Source organism: Struthio camelus, chromosome 5, assembly GCF_040807025.1.
Source record: "Struthio camelus isolate bStrCam1 chromosome 5, bStrCam1.hap1, whole genome shotgun sequence".
Classification (NCBI taxonomy): domain Eukaryota; kingdom Metazoa; phylum Chordata; class Aves; order Struthioniformes; family Struthionidae; genus Struthio; species Struthio camelus.
The window spans coordinates 64,503,116-64,525,873 of NC_090946.1; the positions used below are offsets into that span (position 1 = coordinate 64,503,116).

Here is a 22,758-nt window from a genome sequence, read left to right on the forward strand (position 1 = left end):
AACTTTAACCACCTTCAAGTTGTATGTCCAGTTGTGTGTTTCCTCCATTCCTCATAGTCCTCATCATCAGAGACACCTCCAGAGCGGGGCTGTCCCACCACCTGATCCAGGTCTGAGAGACGGATAACCAGGCTATGAGCAGGGCCTCGCTTCACCACTAATCGCAGAGGAAGCCTAGATAGAAACCTTAGGCTAGAAAGATAACTTTAATTGAGATAAAGTAAAAGCCACAAAGCTGATGGAGGCTTCTGAAGTGTTGCAGTGAAGTTAAGGAGGATTTGAGTTGCCTGGATTTTTGACATCTGAACTTCAGACACCTTAAATGGAGTATGATTTTCAAAGTCTCAACACTCTGAAAACTCATGTCTTTCCTTCCAGAGCTTCATGCTGGTTTCCCAGAATCAGCTGATCCCTTCTGAAAAAACATGCTCATAATTTTTACATTTAGATTGAATGCTATTTTGTTTTGTTTTTTTTATTCTTGTTTCAGCTTTGCTTTGGTTTGGCTCAGCCATGAGAGCAGGTAACAAGCCAAATGCGGTTTCATTAGAAATATTTCAAAATTGTGGCCAAGGCTGTGCTGTGCTGTATTATGTCTGAAGTCATGAACCGGCGAATTCCAGACCTGGCCAGGACAGTCCCATTCTGCTCAGAGTTCAGGCTTCTCGGTAGCCCTCAGCCTTGGCAGCCTCCTCTGCCAGGAACAACTCCTAATACCAAGACATTTTCTATGCCAAAAATCACTACTTGAAGTTGCTTAGCGTGCCAGATTGTTTCATACAAGTTTATATAACTGTTCCATATTCCCCCCCCGCCCCAAAACCCTCTACAAAAGTTCAGCTTAATGCCAAAAATACTCCTTTGTGAGCTGATATCTGAAAAATAATGTATATTTCCCTGAATTTGTCTGCTTATCAGAAAATAATGACTTAAACCAAAACGCTGTGCCTGACCACAGCTCTAGCTGTTAGACTGGACCTTCCTCCAAAGCCGTGTCTAAACTTACCAGCCTCTAACCAGTATCCCATAATGCCAGGCTCGGATGAGGACCAACAAATGACTTGTATTTTCTGGACCCACTGTCTATTTTCTCATCCCCCCATCCTCACCCCCCCAGATACGTATGTACCATATTGTACATCAGTGTTAAAATATTAATGAAAGGCAAATACGTTTTCAAGGCTTTAATTCATTAGCAATTGGCAATTAAGTGGCAATTAATTCGACTCCCAACTTTGCTCCTAATTTGCCTTGTAACTCTGGGCACTCCGTGTGAAATGTTATGTTTCAGTTTCTTGTGCTCATATAATTTTTGTGGATATTAAAAAATGAATTCCTGTAAAGTGATTTATGATCCATGATGAAAGGCAGTTTAGAAGTGTAAGGAGTGCTCCTATTAGTAAAATAACTGGTGCATTTTTTGATCTTTCTTTCTAGGGGAAAAAAAAACTATTTGACTATCCAGGCTGAATATTCAAATTGTTAATTAGGTATAAAAAGGTATAAATTGCAAATTGCAGAGTTTTGAGAACGTGGCTGAGGGAAGGGGTGGGGGTGGGTGGGTGTGTTTGTGTGTGTTTTGTTCTGTTTTTCTAACGGCAAAAAAAAGGGCTGAACAACACCAACATTTTCCTTCTCGAGGCGTATTGCTTTTCGCTTGGGAATGACTGACGTAATAAAGCTTTTACAAGCTAAAACGATCAGAGATAAATACGGTAACACGGACACTGAGGACCGCGAAGGGTAAATCTAGAAAGTACCTAATCCAGTTCATTTCCTTCACTTTGTAAAAACAAGTAACTGACACACTTCCTGCCTGCGAACCTTCCTGCAGATAAGGGTGCTCCCGACAACAGGAAATTCGCTGCTAGAAGAAAGCGCACTTTCGCTGCAAAGCCCCCGCGTGCTCCCCTCCAATTCCAGCACAATTAACAGCAACAGCTGGCTAACCAGATGCGAGCAGGGTAAGATATGTACGCGTCCAGCTCTCTGAGACTTTCCTAGCGTGCACCTGAATCAATATTTCCAGCAGGATCTGAGTTCAGTTTGGGGGCGCTTGGGGACAGCGCGTTCACCCCAGGGCCCTCTTCCCACCTGCCCGCTGGCAGCCTCCGGAGGGGCTCCGCAAGTGGAAGGAAGCTCTACTCACACTGATTTTAAGGTCTTTTTCAACTGTTCTGCCCGTAAGCAGATTTTAAAAGCAGGCCGGCGGGGTTGTAGATGCCGAGAGCCAAACCTGCCGGGGGAGAGGGTCCCCTCCGAGGTGCTGACTGAGCACCTTCGCCCCAGCACCCTGCAGCATCCAGCTCTCCAGCTGCCAGACCACCAGTCACTGGTCCGCTTAAAAAATAGTAATACAAGGAGCGAAACATGCAAGCAAAGAGACAACAAAGGTCAAACTCATCATTTCAGAAGGTTTTGAACTGATGATTTATACAGTGGGTGAAGCACTCAAGTACTTTACTCGGTTTGGTTGCTGCAAAACGAAGATTAAAGGGAGCACCAAAATGAAGCGCTTCAGAGAAAACGCCGTGAATACTCAAAGACATCTCTCCATCAAAAACATCTCAAATCAACAGCTGCTACCCAAGACAATAAGCACAAACATTAAAACCTTTCTTGCGAGTTTGCTGTGAAATACTTCTCTTCTGCTCTAAAAGCACCATAGCTCTCCCCCTTCACACACGATAAACTTTCAATAGTCCAGCAAAGTAAAATTTCCATTTGCCACAATAATAGTCTGATCTTCTCATGCTGCATTCATCAGTAACGAAGTATATTCTGTTCTCGTATCTCTGTTTCTGCCCTCAAATAGCACTCTATAACCTAATGGTGATATTTATTAAAAACAAACACAGGCGGTTTCCCAGTAGACACTCGTCTCCTGTGTTTCTGCAGGTGAGGCAGAGTTGTGAAATGGCCTTAATGTTCAAATAATTACATTTTAATATAATTTTCTAATGAGGAGTAACAAAAGGAGGCCCAGTGAATCCTGGCTTTATCTCCTTGCAAGTCCCTGGATTTACACTAGAAGAAATCTGGCCTGGTCACTTGATTAATATAACAGTCACCCCAATACTTTTTTTTCCCCTCTCTGAAGCCTTCTGTTTTCAGCCTTTCCTCCCCGGCTCATTGCTGCAGGCCTCGCTCGGGCAAGGCTCCCAGGGAAGCAACTTAGTCCCAGCCGGGCAAGCAGGTTGCGTCTTTTTAACTCTCTGTTCAGTGGAAAGTAGGAAACAAAATACAGACATGAAATGGGGGGGGGGGGGGCGGGGCAGTTTTTATTGTAAAATGACCTTGATTTGACAGGCATGTTCTCAGGTTTCAACAGATGCTGTGGGAAAGGCAGCAGAAGCCAAGCCGATCTGCAGGCATTTCTGAGGATATGCAGACTTTTTTCTTTTTTTTTTTTTAATAACTGGGAAGGGGGGGGAGTCTTCTCAGTTTCCATGACAACAGTGTCTCCACTTGTCTGTTATTAGATACCATCCGCTTCCTGTGTCTAAATTTTTAAACCAATCAGAAAAGTGTTTATAGATTTTAGAGCTCCTGGGACAGTCCCTCTTTGACACGAGAGCGACTCTAAGGACACGTACCGCCCCGGCAGCCAGCCTTAGGAGGCCCTATGTCCGCAGCCGCACAGCGCTCACGCTTCGCGTTGTTTACTGCCTAATAGATGGGGCACACCGAAGAAAACGGGGTTTTGGCTGCCCGATTTACGGTGCCCATAACAGCTGCTAGGGCTTCTTTAGCACCGCACAAACTCACTGTCACTGCTGGCTCGTTTTCCTTTGCGATTCACCGGGCGGACTGGCGTGAGCCTTCCCTGCAGGAGAAACGGCCGTCCAGGAGACCCCCTTCTCCCACCGAAGCCGCCCTCCCGTCTCACACAAATACCGACGCTGCAGCAGAGCGCCGTCGGCTGCAATTAAAGTTTCAGTAAACCGGACTGTAAGAGCAATCGTATCGTAGCTGCACAAACAGATTTTTACGGACACGTTTTGCTTACGCGGGTAACAACCGACCACAACCCAATCAGCAGGTTAACAAGGAGAACTGTTTTCCAGGGTGCAGTCACACCGAGACACGTTTTGAAGAGATTAACTCCAGGTAAGTCCAGGCCAGCTGAAAGTCAACACTAGAGGAAAGGAGCCGCCGGGAAACTAAGGGAAAATCAGAAAATACCTTTCTTGGTAGCTCCGACAGATCGGTGCCAAGACAAGAGACGACGCGACGCTCTCCGAGCGTGCGGCGGGGGTGAAACAGCCGGGAAGCGGGAAGGGGGCTTCTTTACAAGCAGCGGTCTGAAAAACCAGCGGCGCAGGAACAAAAGGAGCATCGCGGGTGCTGGCGTCAGGGCCCCGGGAGCCGCCGCTGGCTCCCCCGGGACCGGGTGCCTTTTCAGAGGACTGCTACCACCGGCCGCCGCCAGGCCCGTGGGCTCCCTGCCGCCGGGAGGGATGCTCCCGCTGCCCCCACGCGCCCTGGGGCGAAACACCCTTTTCCCCCCACCCCAAAATGCCCCTCTGCACTGCAAGCGAAAAGCAGGGGAAACTCTCACCGCATGCGGCCAGGCTGCTCGCCCCGAAAACGGCCAGCTACCTGCCTCCCTCGGAAGGGCAAAAACCGAGGAGAGCCAACTGGTCTAACGCGGGATGGTAACTGCGGCCGCTGATCTGAGATCCAGCTCCAGCAGAGACCCGAGGGATGGCCGGGGGGAGCGCGGCGGCCCGCCGGGGAGTCCGCCGAGGACCTGCCCGAGCCAGGACCGAGCAGGACCCGCTGGCCCCTGGCATGACTTTGCTGCTATTCGTAACTAATTCTGCAGGGCTGCGTGCAAACTATTAACACACGTGTCGCCGGCCGGGCGCACGGAGGCAGCCCGGCTGGAAGAGCAGGCGCCCGCCCAGCGCCCGCAGCCGGCCCGCACCAGCGCCCGCGCCCGCGCCCACGCCGCGCCGTGGGGACGCCGGCACCTGGGGCAGTGGGGTCCGGGCACGCACGTGCACGGGCAACACACGCACACATGTGTACCCGCGCCTGCACGCACACGCAGGCACACCTACACAGGTGCGCACACACGCAAACGTGCACATGATGCAAGCAAACACACACACACACTCGGACATGCACGCACACACACCCGCACGCACTCGCACACGCGCTTATGCAGACGCACGCACTCACACACGCTCGTGCACACACGCACACACTCATGCACGCACACGCGCGCACACACGCTCCCGCGCGGCCGCCCGCGATGACACCGCGAAACGCGCCGCCGTTACCTTCTCGCCGCCGCCGTTTGCTCCCGCTCCCGCTCCCGCTCCCTCCGGCGCCGCCGCCGCCGCCGCCCCCGCGGGGCGGTGCATCCCGCGGCCAGCCCCGCTCCGCGCCGCCCCGCGCCCGCGGCGGCAGCCAGGCAGCCGCAGCCCGCGCCGCCCCCCCGCCCCTCCCGCCGCGGCGCCCCCGCCGGGCCCTAGCGCCGCCCGCCCCGCGTGTCCGGGCCGGGGCCGCTCCCGCTCCCGCTCCCGCTCCCGGCCTCGGTCCCGCCCAGGCGCCGGCGGGGAACTTCGGAAGAAGGGGCGAAAGGGGAGGCGGGCGCGGAGCGGCGCGCTGCGGCTGCGGCGGGGCCCGTCCCCGCCGCCCTGCCTGCCCCTGCCGCCCTCCGCCACCCACCGGCGCCAAATCCTGCCGGCTTTGCCCCAGCCAAGCAGCCCGCTGCGCACGAAGGCTCCGCCAGCGGATGAAGGGCCGCACCGACCCTTCCGTCCTTTCCCACTAAAGGAGACAAAGGAACAGTCAGGAGATTGTTCTGAGCTTTTCGGGGGAGAAGGGGGTCTTCTGTGATAGCAAGTATGTATTTGGAAGTAGAAATGTTCCCGGGAGTGGGAGGAACGTAGCAGCAATGGAGATGTCCAAAGCCAGATTTTTTTTCGTTTCCTGTAGGATAAATCCAACGCTGGCACGTTATCCCGAGGAGGCGCCTGCCCTGCCCTCCCAGCTCCCGCGGCAGCGAGAGCCGGCAGCTCTGGCCCCGGGGAGGCCGCCGTGCCCGGAGAGCCTGCGGCCGTGGGAGCAGCCTGGCCTCCGAGCAGACGTGCTCTCTTCCCACCGCCAAGGAAGGTTATGACACCTTGCACTTGAATTTTGACAATTGGCAAACAGGTGAAAGAAATGAAAGGTGAAAGAAATTTTAATCCACCCCTCTTTTTTTCTCAATTTCCAGTTCCTTTTCCATTGCCATCTCAGTCAGCGCGCACTAGCTCCTGAAGCCTGCATTTTCTACATGCTCTTGGTGCTTTCCTTGACCATCGCATTGCTCCAAGGAGTGACCTCCGCACCCGTGAAGCTCAGCTCCCCAGATCCTGGCCTTCTTGCCCCCCATCCCTGCGATGCCCCATTTCCTCTCCATCCCCCCAGTCCTGCTTCCTCCCTGCGCAGCCTGGCCCCACACCTCCCCCTGATGCTGGCCCGGCTCGCCAGTGGGACCTGCGGGCCAGGTGGCACGCGGGACGTGACATGCAGAGAAAGCAGGAAAATGAAGTGGGGACGGGGAAGAAGTGAGCTGCAGCGAAGCAGAGAGCCATCACTCTCCATGACCGCTCTCCCAGCTCTCCTGTGCTGCAAAACCATGCAAGACGTTCAAGGGGTATTTATGAAAAGCAGCCCCTATGTCACGCTTTTCATCCCTGGACTACAAAACAACAGCATAGCTGGTTGCTGCAGGAAGAGAGCATGAGACACAAAGCTGTTAAGCGCAGCACCACCAGCCGCGCAGCGAATCGGCGGCAGGCCCGGGAGCAGGGCTGAGCCCTCCTCGCTGCCCGCCTCGCGCTCCCTGCCGGGGTGCGCTCGCTCCTTCGAAGCCTGGCTTGGCTTAAACCGTTACAGGATGATTTTCCATAATCCAAAGCCAAAGCTCTCTACCAGTAGGAGGTGACAGTGAGAGACGTGCATTGGGTGCCCAGGCTTTAGGCAGCCCTTAGTAGTTCTCTGAAACCTAAGGAGAAAAGATGGAGCAGGGCCTTTGTGAAGCTTTCATAAGCCCCCCATAATAATTAGCAGACACAGGGAAGGTCCCCGGTCACAGACTAAAACAGGCTCACAGTCGTACGTGTGTCCGCCTGTAACACAGAACAACACTTGCTCTGCTCCAGGAGTAGCTCTATCCTGCCAATAACCCCCAAATGCCTTTGTTTATGCCCTGCTTACCTAGGAGGTCCCTGTTAACATGCAAAAACACTCTTCAAAGGAGAAAAATAAAGAGATTTCCCATGCTACCGACAGCTCCAGAAAGAGAAGAAATCATATAAAACAGTACTTTAAACAGACATAATTTCCGTCCAGCCTCTTCGCCTCTGCACTGTACCTTCCCTCTTGACCCTGCGCTCTGGATCCATTCGTCTCCTTGTCTATTCTTGCCAAATTTGCCTCGTGCCTTGCCTCCCACGCCACTCACCTGCCCAGCCCGGCTGTGCCGCCGTGTGCCTGGACCACTGATGACCAGCATCTGCGGCTTTCCTCTGCCCCAGCCCCTCGTCCCTCCTGTCCCTCCCGCGCTGTCTCGGCCCCTGGCTCTCTCCCCGCTGCGTTTCCCAGTTCCTTTGACCGTCTCTCCTTTAGCAAGGTCTGCCCAAATAAATCCCAGCCCTGGCTCGCTACCTGCTCATTTTAGTAAAAATGACCGTTGCACTGCTGTGTGTATTTTTGTGGTCCCCTCGCTGTACCTATGTGTCTCCTAGTACGGCAAGGCCAAATCTCACGCTTGCTGTTACTGCAAGCAAACGCAGTAGCTGTTTTGGGAACGGTTGCCTGTCCGAGACAGCTAGAAAAATGTCAGGCCCAGCTTCCAAAAGGTCCTCTTGCTGCCTGCACCTGAATTCAAGAGAAATCCAGAATTTAGCCCTCGTTCCCAAGAAGAATGCATTGCTTTGTAGCAAGAAAGCGTGTTTATCTGCTTGCAGCAAAGCAGGCAAGAGCAAGCGTTGGGCAGCACTGAGATCCAGGCATGCGTGTGAAGGCAGGCAAGAGCTCGGAGGACGCTGGAGGTGTCGGCACTACCAGACACCCAAGGAAGTGTCAATGGGCATCTAATTATTTATTGTAAATTTACCTTTCTTCAGCCAGCCCTGTAGAGTGACAACGCCAGGGACATGTGATTGCTGTAATGATCATAGAAAAAGCCTAGCTTTATTCCTTTAGCTTTATTTTACCATAGTGTGGAAATGACTGATTTGGAATAGGATGAGACTTTTTTCCCAAAAGGTGCATCTTTCTCTTGACACTGAGTCTGGACAACGGGCCGGACAACAACAGGGTCCTGGCAATGTTTTTCCCTGCCTACTAAAACTCCACTACTCTGCTGTACAGTGCTACTAACCCTAGACTGAAACCGCTTTGGTTCAAGAGTGACAGAAAGAAATCCAGATTCTGCACCAGCATATTGCAGCCACTGGAGGTCAAAAATTTATGAAAAGCATCAACTCTGACTTTGGATGAAAAGGCTTGAAAAAAAATAATATTTTTCTATGTTTCTCTCAAATACAGCTTTACTGATAGAAAGGAATGGGAGCATTGTTCCTCTGTCCTTTTTTGTTGCTCTCTAAGGATGGATTTGGAAAAGCCAGCTTGGGTATAAGTAGCAGCTTGGTATCTTCATACGTAAAAATTGTTGGCATGAAAATTGCTTCTCCCAGCCCCCACTGTTGTCCTAGCTATATTCCTGGGCACTGAGCTTCTGTGCAGATGGCTGTAAACCCTCCTGTTGATTCCCTGACTCTCACCTCTCCAAGGGATGCATGGGCTCAGTTTATTCCAAACTGAATGTAAAACCCTGGAGTTTCCTGAGCAAAGTTGAAAGGTTTCCTTTCAGAGGTGGCTTTGGTGACTCGGAGACAGGGGCATTTGCTTCCCACAGGGTTCACGCGTGAGACACGCAGATTCTTCCTGGAGTTCAGCTGAAAATTCTTTACTGATTTTTCTGCAATACGCCCAAGACTACAGCACGCAAAATCAGCACTGCTTATCGAATGCCTAACAGTGCCATTACAGCAGAGCATGAACAAAAACAGAAAGGCCTGGAAGAGGCCCAGCTCTGAGATACTTTTTCAGGCTTATTTCCTAGTGCAGATTAGCAGCCACTGCTCTGGTGGCCACTGGAAATACTCTTGAAGTAGAAACACCTGATTTAGCTTTAATGAAAGCACTCCAAGAGAAAGTGAGCATTTGGGCTCAGCTATCACTGCAGCTAGAGCTGGGGACTCCGGGTACCATCTTACTAACAAGACATCTATAAATCCCTTTTAAAAGATACAGCTATATGTTTGCAAGATGTTTGCATATGGAAATCCCGCAGATTCCCGCAGACCATTCAGGGAATTCCTGAATCACATAATCGTCGTAGACTCTGCAGGTGCTGATTACCCTTCGCAGGTCTGCTTCCTACTGATGTGATAAAGCAGCCATTTTTCTGTATGTACCTATTAACTCTGAGCCTGATAATATTCCTAAGGAAATCAGTAGTAGCATTTCTTTGTCCTTTGATCAGGTCATCTGAATTACTTTGTGCATATATCTGGGCTAACCACAGCAGTTTTAAACCTCAGCCTAAGTTCCTGCAAAATTTAGCCACAAATATGTGCATTCCCCTTCTGTTGTTTGCTCCCAGTGATGCAAGATTCATTATTCTTTCATCTCTTCCTCCTTCCTCCCACTCATATATTTGAGGCTTTCTTACATGCTTTGTAACTCTACTTCCCACCTCCTCTTCATTTAGATCCTTCCTAAAGAAAAGAGTGTTTCAGAAGACCCACATTTGCAAGGGAAAAATATTAATAGTGGAAACTTTCTCAGAGATGTATTTCTCCTATGTCTCCAAGTGCATCTTGTCTTTCCATATCCATCTTCACGATGTTAACTCTCCCGTATAGCAGGCTGCTTTGTTATCTGTATCTGCCAGATGAAATTAATGAAGATGAAATTCTTACCTCTCTCCAAGAGGGGGAGAATTTATCATTTACTCTGTGGAACTTCTTCCCCTAGCCGAGGCAGTCCATTTTGTCTAATTCTACTGCAAGTCTTTCATTAAGCCTGGCCTTGTTGGAGAGCCTGTAAATCTGGGCTCTTTGGCTGGCAGCTCCTGGGTTGTTGCTGGCCCCCAGGCCCAGGAGCTCGTGGTCTCCAGAGCAGCCCCCACTTTACCAAGACTGGGATGGCCAGGAGGATCATAGGCCAGGTATTATGCTTAATGGGAGCCACATAAAAATGAATGTAATTATGGTAGGAAATCAGTCACCAGACAAATGCTCGTTTATCACTTCCAAAATGGCTTTTGCTAGCTGTGCTGTTTACCCTTTTTGTTTCCCAAGCATGTTTAGTCTCTCCATTTGAATAGAAAGATAAAAATGCTGGTGTTTTAAGCCACATCACATGTTTTCAAGGGTAGGAAGATATCAGTGACTTTTATTCCACTTACCCATTTGCCATTAGTATCTCACAGTGCAAAAAGAGAAGACAAGTGAAAAAATATCCATCTAAATTTTCAGACTCACCTAATGACTTTTACTAGTGCCTCAGTTTTGTGGAGCCTGACTTGAGTTACATTTAAGAGGTATGATTTGCACAGGACAAATATTCAGCTGTGCACTTCCAGAACATCTGGACAGTGCTGATCAGCTGTGCGGTGCATCCTGCCCAAAGCCCGCGCAGGGACGCTCCTGTGCGGGGAGCGGTACGCCCAACCACTCCACCACGCCAGCCCGAGCCCCGGACAAAGTCGTGAAATACGAGGGGAATACGGTAATGACATTCTCTCTTTCATGCTTATGAATCAAGCCCCACTCACGTTCCCCATGGACACGCAGGCAGCCCTTTTATGGTCACAAAGGGGTGCTTAATTATGCACATATATGTGTTCTTGTACTACTTTAATAACAGCGTAAGGGTCACTTGAGCAATAGATTTGATTTTATGAACCAAAAGGATAAAACTCGGGTTCTCTGGTGGACAATGAAAGTGGATTTTTTTCCATTCCTCCTTATTTTATTTTTGTTCACATCACCCTTAAACTTTGAATTATCCTGCAAGTATTAGGGCTCATTAACTTTGTTTTGGCCTGTACTTTGTGTTAATGGGACGTCTTTCAGTAACAAATATGAATCACTTGAATGCTAAGGCTTAAATGTTTAATAAAAGTCATTAGCAGAATTACGTGCGAGGACTTATAAGAAAGATGCTGGTGTTGTTATGGTTACTGCCGTATCTCTGGCCATCTGTGGTCTTTCTGAGTTACCCTCTACTTACGTGACACCTTGGGCTTTTACCTTTCTGCAGATGGAATAACCTGATGTTTGCATGCTTGCAACGAGCTGCAGCCTACCAAACCGGTGCCTTTGCCAAACTCTCATGTGTGCTGAGGAAGAGAGCGGAGACCTTCAGCCTTCCTGTGTGACCCAGAACAACAGTTTCAAAACCAAAGAGCTAATCATTGAAATACAGCATATTGGCCAAAAAAAAAAAAAAAGTAACACAGCCGCTCTATCTAGTCGTCTTAGCAGCTTGAGCTAAATCAGACATCCCTACAGCTCTGAGCAATTTTGGACCCCTTCTAGATTCTCACTCTCAAAAACTCCATTTCAGCGGTTCCCTGTAAATTCTCTGGGGTCTTCCGAGTCTTTCTTTCCAGGCGCCCACATTTCTCCCAGGGCGATCTCCCTAGCGAGCCTAGCAGGGGCCCCGCCAAAACATCACAGTGACTGGGTCTTGCATTGTTTCCCAAGTGTTTCCTCAAAAATGTGTGCCTGGATCCATCTTCCCTCTCCTGGGTACACTTCCTGACAGCCCAGCTATTGAAGTAGCTCAATGTATGCACACAGTAAACATGTCAACATTTCATATTCATAAATTAATACAGGCAATGCCAAATCTGCCACAAAGATTTTTCAACTTTAAGTTGCAGAAGAGGATCGTCAGTGGCAGAAAAGCTAAAAGACTTCTAAAAAAATACGAAGGTTGTCTGTTAACCTCATGGAACTAGGATCCAACATGGCATATGTTTTCCTGCGAGTGGAGAAAAGGCTGATGACAATAATATTCAGTGGTGATTGAGGCAGATTTCAGAATGACATAAAACTACAAGAAAGCAATTACAAAGCTGTTCTGGTACTGCTAAACTTAGTTATGTGTCTAGGGGGATCATTAGGAACTATAATACCCAGTGATGTTTTGTACGCCATTTCTCCTTTTCTTTTCAATTCTTTGATTAAACATCCAGTAGTCTACACATTAGTTAAACTTAAAGGCATTACTTCGGTTGCAAGCACACCAGTAAGATGCAGTTGATTTTTCTGGATATTCTAGGTCACGTCTGAGGCAAAAGGATGCCCACTGGCCCTCCTCATTTGCATCAGCATCTGCTCCACAGGAGCGAAAATCAGATCGTTACCCTCTTAACCTCCCTCGGTTTGGAAATCTCTCTGCTGAACCTTGGGGACATGCGCTGTGCCGCCACGGTGCCCGGCAGCTGGCGAGGACACGGCCAGGGGCGACGGCAGCCGCAGCCCTGCTGCGCGTGGGGCTGCAGAGAGCAGCTTTGGGGCTGCTCTCGGGTTGCACTAACTCACTTGCAGAGGCAAGGCCCGCGTTTCCGATGCCAGCACTTTGAACATCTTTAACTTAACCTGGCGTTGCATCACCTGGTTACGTAGATCTGGCTCCTTCTAGCAATTTTAAGGAAGGTGCTGGACGGACCCCACAGCGGTGCTCACCAGGGCACGCGCCCATCGGCCGTCTGAGCTACGGCAGGTATTTTGTTCCAGCATCTTGGTTATTTCGCATCCTTTCAAGTTCTAAGATGATTCATTGGGTCTCTTTTTTCTCTGTCTCATCTTTCATTTATACAGAGAGTAAATGAAGAGGATATTAATCCAATATGCTAGTTATACATTAGATACTTTTCAGACATTAAAAAAAATAATTGATCCCTATATCAAAGGAAGTGAAAGTAAACAACGTGGTGGCAACAAGCAGGGAAATACAGCATGGAGCTTGCAAGTTCATCATTTTTGGTCTTTAAGTTTGATGCAGATAATACATTCCTCTCATGGTCTTTAACAAGCACCACAGATACCTGGGGATCCATGGGCTGCTACATAGCCCCACTGCTTTGAAGGCAGCTATAGAGCTTTGTATCTTTAGCTTGTTTTCCCTCGAGAAGGAAGTCTCAATGTTCCTAGCCCAAATACCCGGTAAAGGTAATGGGGCTGCAGTGTTGTACGGCAAGAACACCAGAGCCCATTGGCCGCTGGGCCTTGACTGGGATTGAAAGGCCTGGCCACACGTTTCCTCCTTCCCGCCTGCCAAAGCTCACGCTCTGTCTGATTAATCTCACCTGGGCTGAGATTAGTAACATGGTTTTACTGGATCATATTTAATTGTTCGAGTATTTTTGGATTAATTTAATACAAGCTTTACCAAGAGAGTCTTTTCTTCTGTAGGCTGAGTGCTTTCTGTTTCTAATAAGCACAACCCACTTTATTATTCTATGGTTACCTCATTATCCCTGAGAAAACAAAAATTCCAAATTTAATTGGGATGAATCAAAGCCAGTGATCAAATTATTTTGTAAACTAGCTTTATGCACATCTCATTAAATACCGTAAGTCATAATAATGCCGTTAATCAGGATATAGAACTTTTTCTGCCAATTTTTTTGCTGTTCTTGCTTGAATGTTTATGCTGTTAGGGAAGCCCATCTGGTTTAGATTGCAGAATGGAAATCACAAGACTTACCCACCATTCCCTGACTTGTAATTCTGGAAAAGACTGGAAGTAGTTTGGCAACATAATATGTTTCCCTGCCTCCTGTAGAAATAAATCTTCAGTCTCAGAGTAGATTGAAGCAGACAGCTGAGTAATTTCTAGTCCTAGGCCCAAGCTACGAAATGGGAACCGAATCCAGATTCATATGCCTAGTAACACAGTAATGTTTAGGTTCAGGCTCTTATAAATTAAGTAGGGATTAGCTGTACAATCTAGATTCAAGCCCAGCTTTGGACAGGGGATCCCATGACGCTGAGTGATATCTGGATGTCTGGGTCCAGTTTGAGTTTTTCTCCAGGCATTTCCCATCAGAATTTTGGTATTTATAGTCCGATTTCTTTAATAGTTCATTGACTACAAATGCCAATAAGTGACGAGAGTGCAAGATCTATTGCAGAGTTACCTGCTGCAGGTATTTGCGCAGTGATTGCCTCAGTGTTGTTAGTAAATACCTCTCAGCACTCCTGTAATCAAAGAAACGTTACTGTCTCCCTTTTGCAGGTGAGGCATTAAGGCACATATAGATGAAGGTGCACAAAGAGTTTTAGCACAGCTGGGAGTTTAATGCATTTCATGAGCCCCAAACAGATGTTGCAACAACCGCCCCAGCCCTCCTCCAGCTGAAGTCACTGTCGCATACTGCTACGGATATCTGACACCCAGAGAGCGCGCTTCTTGCAGAATTCCCCAAGCACTTTACAAAGGCGGCGAAGCAGCCTTCTTCCCAAAGAGCAGGTGGCAAATGGGAAACACAGGCAAATCCAGATGAAAGGGACTTACCCGCTGCAACAAACACCTGGCTCAGGAGGAGGACCAGGCTTGTGGGACACTTACTGAGTTTTAAAACGTTATTAAATTCAGTTGCTTTGTAGATGACCTGTTACAGGCTGCTAATCCCCCGCCACAGCGTGTAACCACAGTGGCCACAGTGGAAATTTGGGAGTCGCCGCGTGTCCTCGTTCGGCCCGCCGCAGCGCGAGCAGAGCGCGCCGGGTGCCGGCCCGTTTCAGCCCCTCGGGATCCGTCCCCCCGGGTGGAACCGGTACGGGTTCGAAGCTGTCCGGCTGACTTGTGCAGAGCGCAGCGCGACTCGGCACTTAGCCTCTCTCTGATAACCGATGTGGCCACTGGTTTTCATTCCTAAGGGACCATCAAGATAAAAAGAGATTTACTGCTTTTAAGGCAAATGAGGCAAGTGACGCGTTCTTGACGTGCCAAGGCAGACATGGACAGCTCTCTCAGAAACATCTGCGTTTATATAAAGAGGCAGGGCTGAAATGGAGCCGGAGGCCTGAACCGCCTCTGCTTTCAGAAACGGCGTATCTAGAGGCACGACCGTCGCACCTCGGCTCTTTCCTCGCACTGGGCCAGCCTGGAACGCGGAGGGCCAATTTCTTCTCTTCTTTCCATTAATATACATCCAGAACGATGTCACTGAGCGCCGCGCAGCTAACGCACACGTCTGAGACCTGGGGAGGGAGGGGGCACGTCCCGGCGGTCCCAGCACGGCCCAGTGTGGGTGGGAAGGGACCGTGCGGCGGGGCAACGGCACCTTGGGCTGCTGTGCAGGGACCCAGGGCTCCTGGCTCTAGGAAACTGCCACCTTTTTACCCTGCGGAGGACAGCTGTCGAAAGCAAGTGGGACCACTGTAGAGGCTGGACAAGACAACGCTGTGACGAAATATCTGAAATAACAGAAAGTCTTCGCAGCGCTGCTCTGTTCCCCGGCGAGGAAAATACGAACGTTGAAGTAGACCTGGGGCTGCAGCATATGGATCCCAGCTAACAGGTGCTGGGAGTTATTTAGCCATGAAATTCGGGCTCTGTAATGTACTCTGTCACCGCTGGAAAGCGAGTCAGCAGCGAGGTTGTTAGCCCAGGACGCAGGAGAGCGCCTTGCTCCGCCGCCGCAGACCTTCTTGGGGACCCTGCCCAGACTTTTAGCCCTTCGCCGCTCCAGCCCCGCCGCGTGAGCTGGGGATAACACCACTTCTCTGCTTCGCAGATAAACACAAGAACCAGCGCGAAGCCCTCGGCTACCGAAGCGACGGAGGCCGCGCGCGTGCTCTGAGGAGGGCAGAAGGGCAGCAGGGTGCGAGCGTGCAGCGTAGCCCGCCTCTGCCCGCAGGCCTGCCCGCCCCGGCGGGTGACGCGCATCCCCGCACCTCCAGGGCCGGGACGACGCTCACGGCCTCGTCGCGCTCCCTACGCAGAGGAAGCTCCGCGCCCGCCGCCGTGCAGCTGAGAGCGGCCGGCACCAGGCACCGAACGGTTTTACCTGCACAGTGTAGGTTTTACCTACCGACCTCCAGCTGCCTTCAGGGTTTACACAGGGACCTACGGAAATCGGAAGCAGTGCGTTCCCGAACTACCGTACCCCGGGGCCCCTTATGCGCGGCCCGAGAAGTATTTTTGGTGCTGCACATGGAGTTAATTTCAGTGCTTTAATTTACAGTATTCGTTCAGTATACGTGGTTTTACAGTTGTTGTGGGAACGGCAACTTGTAATTTCCTGACTTCAGTGCAGACAAACCCTCTGCTCGGAGCGAGCGCGGCTGTGCGCACGGTCTGGCCGGAGGAGGGCAGGGATGTGGCTTGGGGGCTAGCGCCGGGGATGCTGCAGGTTGGTCTCTACCCAGGGGGTTTCTAAGCGCTCTCCGGAGCTGGACCTGGGCTTAAACGACCTTCCTTCAGAGCCGTTCTGCACATTTAGAGCTACACATGCTATTTTGCTCGGCCGGCGCGCTTTCCAACCACGCGCTTGTGCGCTGCTGCTTCCACTCGTCCTTCTCCCGCGGGAACAGTGCGTCTCGGGGGCTGTCGTGCACGAGGAGGAAGGACTCGAGCACGATCTTGCACTCGTGACCGTAACCAAAGATGGAAACAGCACCACGGGGCAAAAAAGTCCAGCTGTATTTTCCTGGAAATATCTATTTCTGGAAAATGCAATGCGCTGATTAATAGCGCAGCCCTCTTACTAAAACATGAAGGAGTGCAGCTGAAAGGCACTTTAAAAAATGCCTATTAGCTAGTGCAGAATGTTTTTTTTTTCAGGTAAAAACCAGAAACATGCTAAAAGCCTTACTTTTCAGAAAGATTTTTTCTGAGCCCCAGGGCTAAGCCATTTCTGTCAGGCTGTTAGACACAGGGAAATCATCCCGGCCTCCCTCCAGTGCCAAGGAAAAACTTGACGGTGATTTCCAGGCCGCTGCCCTGCCGGTGCGGCCCAGGCAGAAGTGCTTAGCAGCCCTCACCATCAGCGTGCTACCAGCGCTTCGACCCCCTAACGAAGACAGGGCATCATTCGGACAAACGCTGCTCGTACGCTGAGTTATGCACAAGCAGGAGGTGCAGGCGGCCGCTGCTGCAGATTTAATTCACTCGCTGTGAATTAAAGTCTCTTGCGTCGCTGTGAATATGGCGGTGTCGATCCTTGCGGAGGGAGAAACCAAGCAAACGGCTTCAGGATGCCCGGGGAAGCGGAGGAGTGAGGGGCTCCGGCATCCTCACTTCCAGCCTTATGGCTCCGTAAACAAACCTCTTCAGCTGTCCCAGTCTCATGACAAAAAGTGTCCTTTATGCAACTTGTTTCCATCAGAATTAGCGGCTGAAAATATTCGGATACAATAGTCCCACCTTTATTCGTTCTTCCTCTGATCCTACAAATAAAGATAACGTCCCTTAGAGGCCAGTCTTATCAGTCAGGAGTACCGGTGCTAGCAGCAAAAAGCTGCAGATTCACTAGTTAGAAAAATCTTTTAATGTTTTCACAGCATTATCTGGAGGTGCGTAAAGACATAACACATATGTTGTGGCTCATTCATTACAGGAAACACACCAAAAAGAACAGTTATATACAGACACTTCATCTAAAGTCATTTGCTGCAGGATAATCAAGCAAAACTTAAGAGTGAGATTTACATACCAAGAGTAGCGCTTGGCTCTGAAAACAGGCTCCTTGAGCTTAGTCTAAACTATTTGGGATCAAGGTCTTACTTCACTGCAGATGGACGTCAGGCTCTTGCCCTGAAAGAGATTCACAAATTACATGACCACAACATAGCAGGCAAAAAGATCTCGTGCCAGCAAGTCTGCAGTCGTGCCCGGCTCGGGGTGCCGCGGGCCACCCTGCGGCGGCGGGCACGGGAAAACCCCTGGGACCCGAACCCACATCTAATTGATTTCCTCCCTGCGCCAAACCTGGTAATAAAATGGCGAGGACACGGGGACATCCAGGAAATCTCCTGAACGATGCCACCTTCTCCTTCCCGGAGATACTGAGAGCAATACAGGAGAAAAAACATCATCTCCGGGGAGGCTAAATCAGCAAGCCGTTACTAAGAAAGATAAAGGGAGACAACTTTCCTCCGGAAGCAGCCAGCACGGGGTCCTCAGAGGGTGCAAGCAATCAAAGACGACTCTTTTGCCTCTGTTTCTTCAAGTCAGGAAGGAACTGGACGCATATGAAATATTAAAAAAAAGCCCGTGCATTACTTAGTTTGCTGCGTTATTGCAGGATGGAAAAAAGAGCACAGTAACCAATTACGTATTTTAATGAGAGACAGGGCTGTCTCTCTTCACCCTGTTCCCCGCAGAAGAGCTCGGCACGCTTCGGTCTCCGTTTGCCTCTCTACGGCACACCGACGTCCGTTCCCAGGTTGCAGCAGCGCGCTTGCGGGTTCCCGTCCCGCGCGCCCGGGCCCTGGGCAGGAGCCGGCCTTCGCTATTGCACGTGGGAATAGCTGCAGCAGGCATCTTCCTCCCACTTCCAGGCGTTTCAGTTTCAGATACGACTTCAAATGGAAATTGCAACAAAGATGAGCTTACCCCGTCTTTGAAGGATCTTAGAGTGATAAATTGTGCGAGTGGTAAATCCGGCCTCATTTCTGCCATGTTTCGGCCCGCGAGGCTTAAAAATACAGTTTGGAGGTCACTCGGCCGGTTAGCATTCTCCCCAGAAAACAGCATTTCAGGGACTTTTGCTCAGCCAGCAAGCCAAGATCGGCTCGGTTTTCTCTGACTTGCTGAACAAATCTGACCGCTTCCCAGTGAGCCTGCGTTCTGCCTTCTGCTCTTCAAGGGTGTGGGCGCAAGAAGCCCGGAGCCGTTGGACTTGCGCTGGGGTTTCAACATACCGCACATTTGTACACCGGTATCTAAGAAGCAGCAGCCTTGAAGCCCAAAATTGCAAACCAGCGGCTGAGTACTTAAAAAGCAAAATGAAATTTTTTGAATTTCCAATAGCGCCCGCTGTGATAGCAACCTGTGTCTGAGTGTCTGTGGTATTTCTGGAATGCACGGTGGCTGCATATTTGCAAATCAATAGGTGGAAGACTCCGCATTTATAACGAGGTGACAGATCACAGCATCAGTGATAGAATCGCTCTGACCGGTATCTGTTCTGTCACTCATCTGCTAGCAATAATAAATGATGGGTCTAATTCAACAACATTCACTTCTAGCTTTTATCTATATGGAAGTCTCAAAAAGTAATCTTCCATTGCCTTGCAATGAAACTGGCTATATTTTTTGATGAACTGCACTCTAAAAATGTGCCTGTGCTTGTTATCACCATGCCTTGGTTATGAAAGCCTAATGCCAAAAAAATGAACTTGCTTACTACATTATCAGGACATGCTTATTTTTTTCTGCTTTCACCATCTGCTTGCTTTCATATGCTTTCCATTACAGAGACAGCATATTGCACTGCTAACAGAATTAGTAGGAATAATTTAGCTCCCAAAACAAACATGATAGTAAATACAATGGGCACCATTCTGCTCCCCCTTTAATCTGTGCAATGCACTGAAGTCTGCTCTGTCATACCTAAATGGGTCAAATTATTCTCTTAATTGTAAAAGTCTAGCTCCTTCTCTTAATTGTAAAGTCCAGCTCCTACTGACTTCAGGGAAGAAATCTGGGTATAGATAAAGGAGGAACGCGATTCCTAAGGATTTAGGGATAGCGTTATCCTTATATTATGGCAAACATCTAATGTAATGAAATAGGAGGGTTTCTTCATTGCTGTATGTACGTGTATGCTATACTTTCAATCTACTCATTGAAGCAGATGCAATCTATTTAAGGCTTATCTAACACACCATGCACACAAATCGTAAGAGAAGGTCTCTGCCAGGCTAGTGTGCCCACTGGATAAGAGCAGCCAACAAGCACCGGCTTCAGAAAGCGGCAGCAAACGGGATCCTCTCTGAAAAGCCCACGGGGGTGCTTGGCACATGGGGCACAATGAGGAGACGCACCCAGTGCTGCTGTCATCCGGGCTTGGGGGCTTGGGAACGAGCTTCTGTCTGGTGCTGGACAGACAGCTAGATTTGGGCAGAGGAGGGCAACAGCTAGACTGTAAACTTATTTGTACTGTGCAAATGCAGAGTTTTTATACTGATTCAGTAAAGATGCAGCTTTGTGGAGCAGCTGGGAGAGAGAGAGAGAAGGAGACACCTCTGATGGTTGGCACCTTAAAGATCAGGAAGAGAAGCTGAGGCTATATAGCTGCATCTCCACACCACTCCTTAAAGAGCACTAGGAAAATGCCATGCACATTGCCATTTGGAGCTGCGGGCAGCTGGTGCCCCAGGGGCGCAGAGGTGTAGCAGTGCCAGCCCCTCATGCTCAACCCACCTCCCTGGGGAGTTAGCGGCTTTTGGGTTATACTTTCAGGGAGGGGAGAGCTGATGTTAGGAAAAAACTGAAGTTTTATTTGTAAGTGTCTACCAGTCTACCAACTGAATTTTTACTTCTATCATGTATTTCAAAGGAGTGGCACCCCTTGAGATAATAACTTAATTTAAAAAAAAAAATCTGGCAGGGGTCACAAACAAGGGTGCAGGCTTTGTATTAGCAAAATATCAAAAAATCCAATATCTATATATGCTATAACATGAAAAATACAAGCATGCGAGGCACCAGCAATGGTCCTACTGTATATTTTTTATCCCATTCTGCTGAGGAGTCGGGTACTCAACTCCTATGAATGCTCTTCAGCATCAAGATGATGCTATATCCCTTAGTCTCAGTTACTTCCACTAGTATATCCACAGGGAAATGATTAGCCTGAATAAAAAGAAAGTAGCAAAGTGAAGAGGTTAACCCTGCTGCACAGAAAGAGCAATGCCAGGGAAGGACCTGGAGGTGAAGCTGAACATCATCTCTTTATTGCATAATTATAGAGAACAGAGAAGCACCACTTGTCACTGGCTTACGCACTCTCCTTTCTGCTGCATTTACTAAAGCTTGTTTTCAGGTTACGCCATAAAAGAAAATGAATGGAACCAGGTTTATCTCCGAAATGAATTGAGCACATGGCTATTGATTCTTTTTACCCACAGAGCACCATTTTGAATGTTCTGAACTAAATCACACCTTAACAAAATAAACTATAGTATATAAACATTAATTAATATACATGGCAAGTGAACTTCCTCTTAGATTTACTTCTGGTGAATAGATCTTGGCTCCAGTCCTTGAAAACCAGCACTGAAAGAGCAGAGCTGAAGCTGTTATAAATTATCGTTTGTGATAGCTTTCTAGTCTATGACACCACCATCAACGGGAATCACAGTAAATCAGGAAGGAACTTGTGCAGAATGTGCTGGTGCTATAAACAACAGGTTTTTTGCAACTGAAAAGCACATGATTGGCATCGAGTTCTTGATTCAATAAAACATTACTCTCTTCATGACCCACAAGCTTTGTTTCCACAATATGGTCCTGCATTTTTTGCATTAGGATGTTAGAAACATTGCTTCCTTGAGCTGTTTGACCCAGCCTCCCCTCCACTGGAGGAGCTGCTGGAAAATGGAACTTAAGAGGAGATTTAAGATATAGTTATTTGCACTGTTATTGTTTTAGAAGGTTTACTTTGACTTTGTAACACGAGGAAAACAATTTGTCTGGGATATGTAGCTAATAGCACTAGGAAACTTGGTTACCTAATGTAACATCTCACCTACTTGCAGCAATTATAGTGACAGCTTCTCTGTGACATGGTAAATCATGAAGATTGCATAAACAGGGAGGTCTGAAGGTAAGAAAAACACTGCTGAGGGTCTCCCTGGCATCAGACATCCAATGGAAATCGGATGACCATTTCAAGTGCTAATGTGGTAAAAGTTTTCTTATTGGGTTGCTTGCGGTTACTTGTAACTGTATTTGATGATTAGAAAAGGAAAGGTAATAACCAGAAGAATATTTGAGATAAGTTGCATATACTTCCATGTTGACCTGAAAATGTGTCTAAGCGTATACATATCAAAACAAGTTAACAGTGTAAATGCCTTCACTATTCAATCTAATTCAATTCATCTCATGAACTGCAAATTAGTTCTTTGCTTATTTGTCACGATTAGGCTAGGTTTGAGCAGTTCATAGCCGACGGATAGTGGAATACGCAATAAAGGGTAGGGAAAAGCGAGAAGGCTGGTCTCTCCGACATGACGCAGATGGGCATGATATGTGGTGAACGTGCCGAGAGCACTGTTTCCCTCAGCAGGGGCAGGAAGCATTAGCACAGTATTTGTACAGCTCAGGTACTCCCCGAAAAGGCCCTGAAATACCTGTTCCTTATACAGGGCAAACAGGTTTGCAAGGGAAGATTTTACTGCATTTTTTACATTTGCAAACCAATTCTTTATAAAAAATAAAAAAGTTAAAGAAGAAAGGGAGGGAGAGAGAGAAACTGTTAGTGTTGTTAATGCCGGTTGGGTCTTGCAGGACAGCTCAGTGCAAGAAGGAGGAGATGGTATAACAAACTCTGCACGAGTTTGCTATCAATTTAAGGCAGAGGATAAGGTTAAGAAAAGTTAGAGAAAGGGTTACTTAGTGTTTACTAGCACTGAATAAAGGACTTGATAGGCATAAGGAAAACACTGTCCTAAGGAGCTCTCAGTTTCCTTGGGTTTTGCAGATCCTTGAAAGGTA

At 48.7% G+C, this 22,758-nt stretch overlaps 1 protein-coding gene and 1 long non-coding RNA gene across 16 annotated transcripts in view; one reads left to right on the top strand and one right to left on the bottom strand.

Annotated features, from left to right (window-relative positions):
* FOXN3 (forkhead box N3) overlaps positions 1 to 5,374 on the bottom strand; it is a 223,241-nt gene extending 217,867 nt beyond the window's left edge. For 5 of the 15 annotated variants that reach the window (XM_068946787.1, XM_068946785.1, XM_068946779.1 and 2 more), the window contains exon 1: positions 5,289 to 5,355. The gene's annotated coding sequence lies outside the window, so the exon portion shown is untranslated. Of the gene's footprint in view, positions 1 to 5,288 lie in introns of all 15 variants that reach the window. The other 10 variants (XM_068946786.1, XM_068946781.1, XM_068946773.1 and 7 more) reach the window with 5 other exon arrangements.
* On the top strand, positions 3,420 to 11,208 carry LOC138067510 (uncharacterized). The gene is made up of 2 exons (XR_011141606.1): positions 3,420 to 4,110; positions 5,950 to 11,208. It is a non-coding gene; the product is annotated as an uncharacterized lncRNA (long non-coding RNA).
* Positions 11,209 to 22,758: the final 11,550 nt, after the last annotated feature.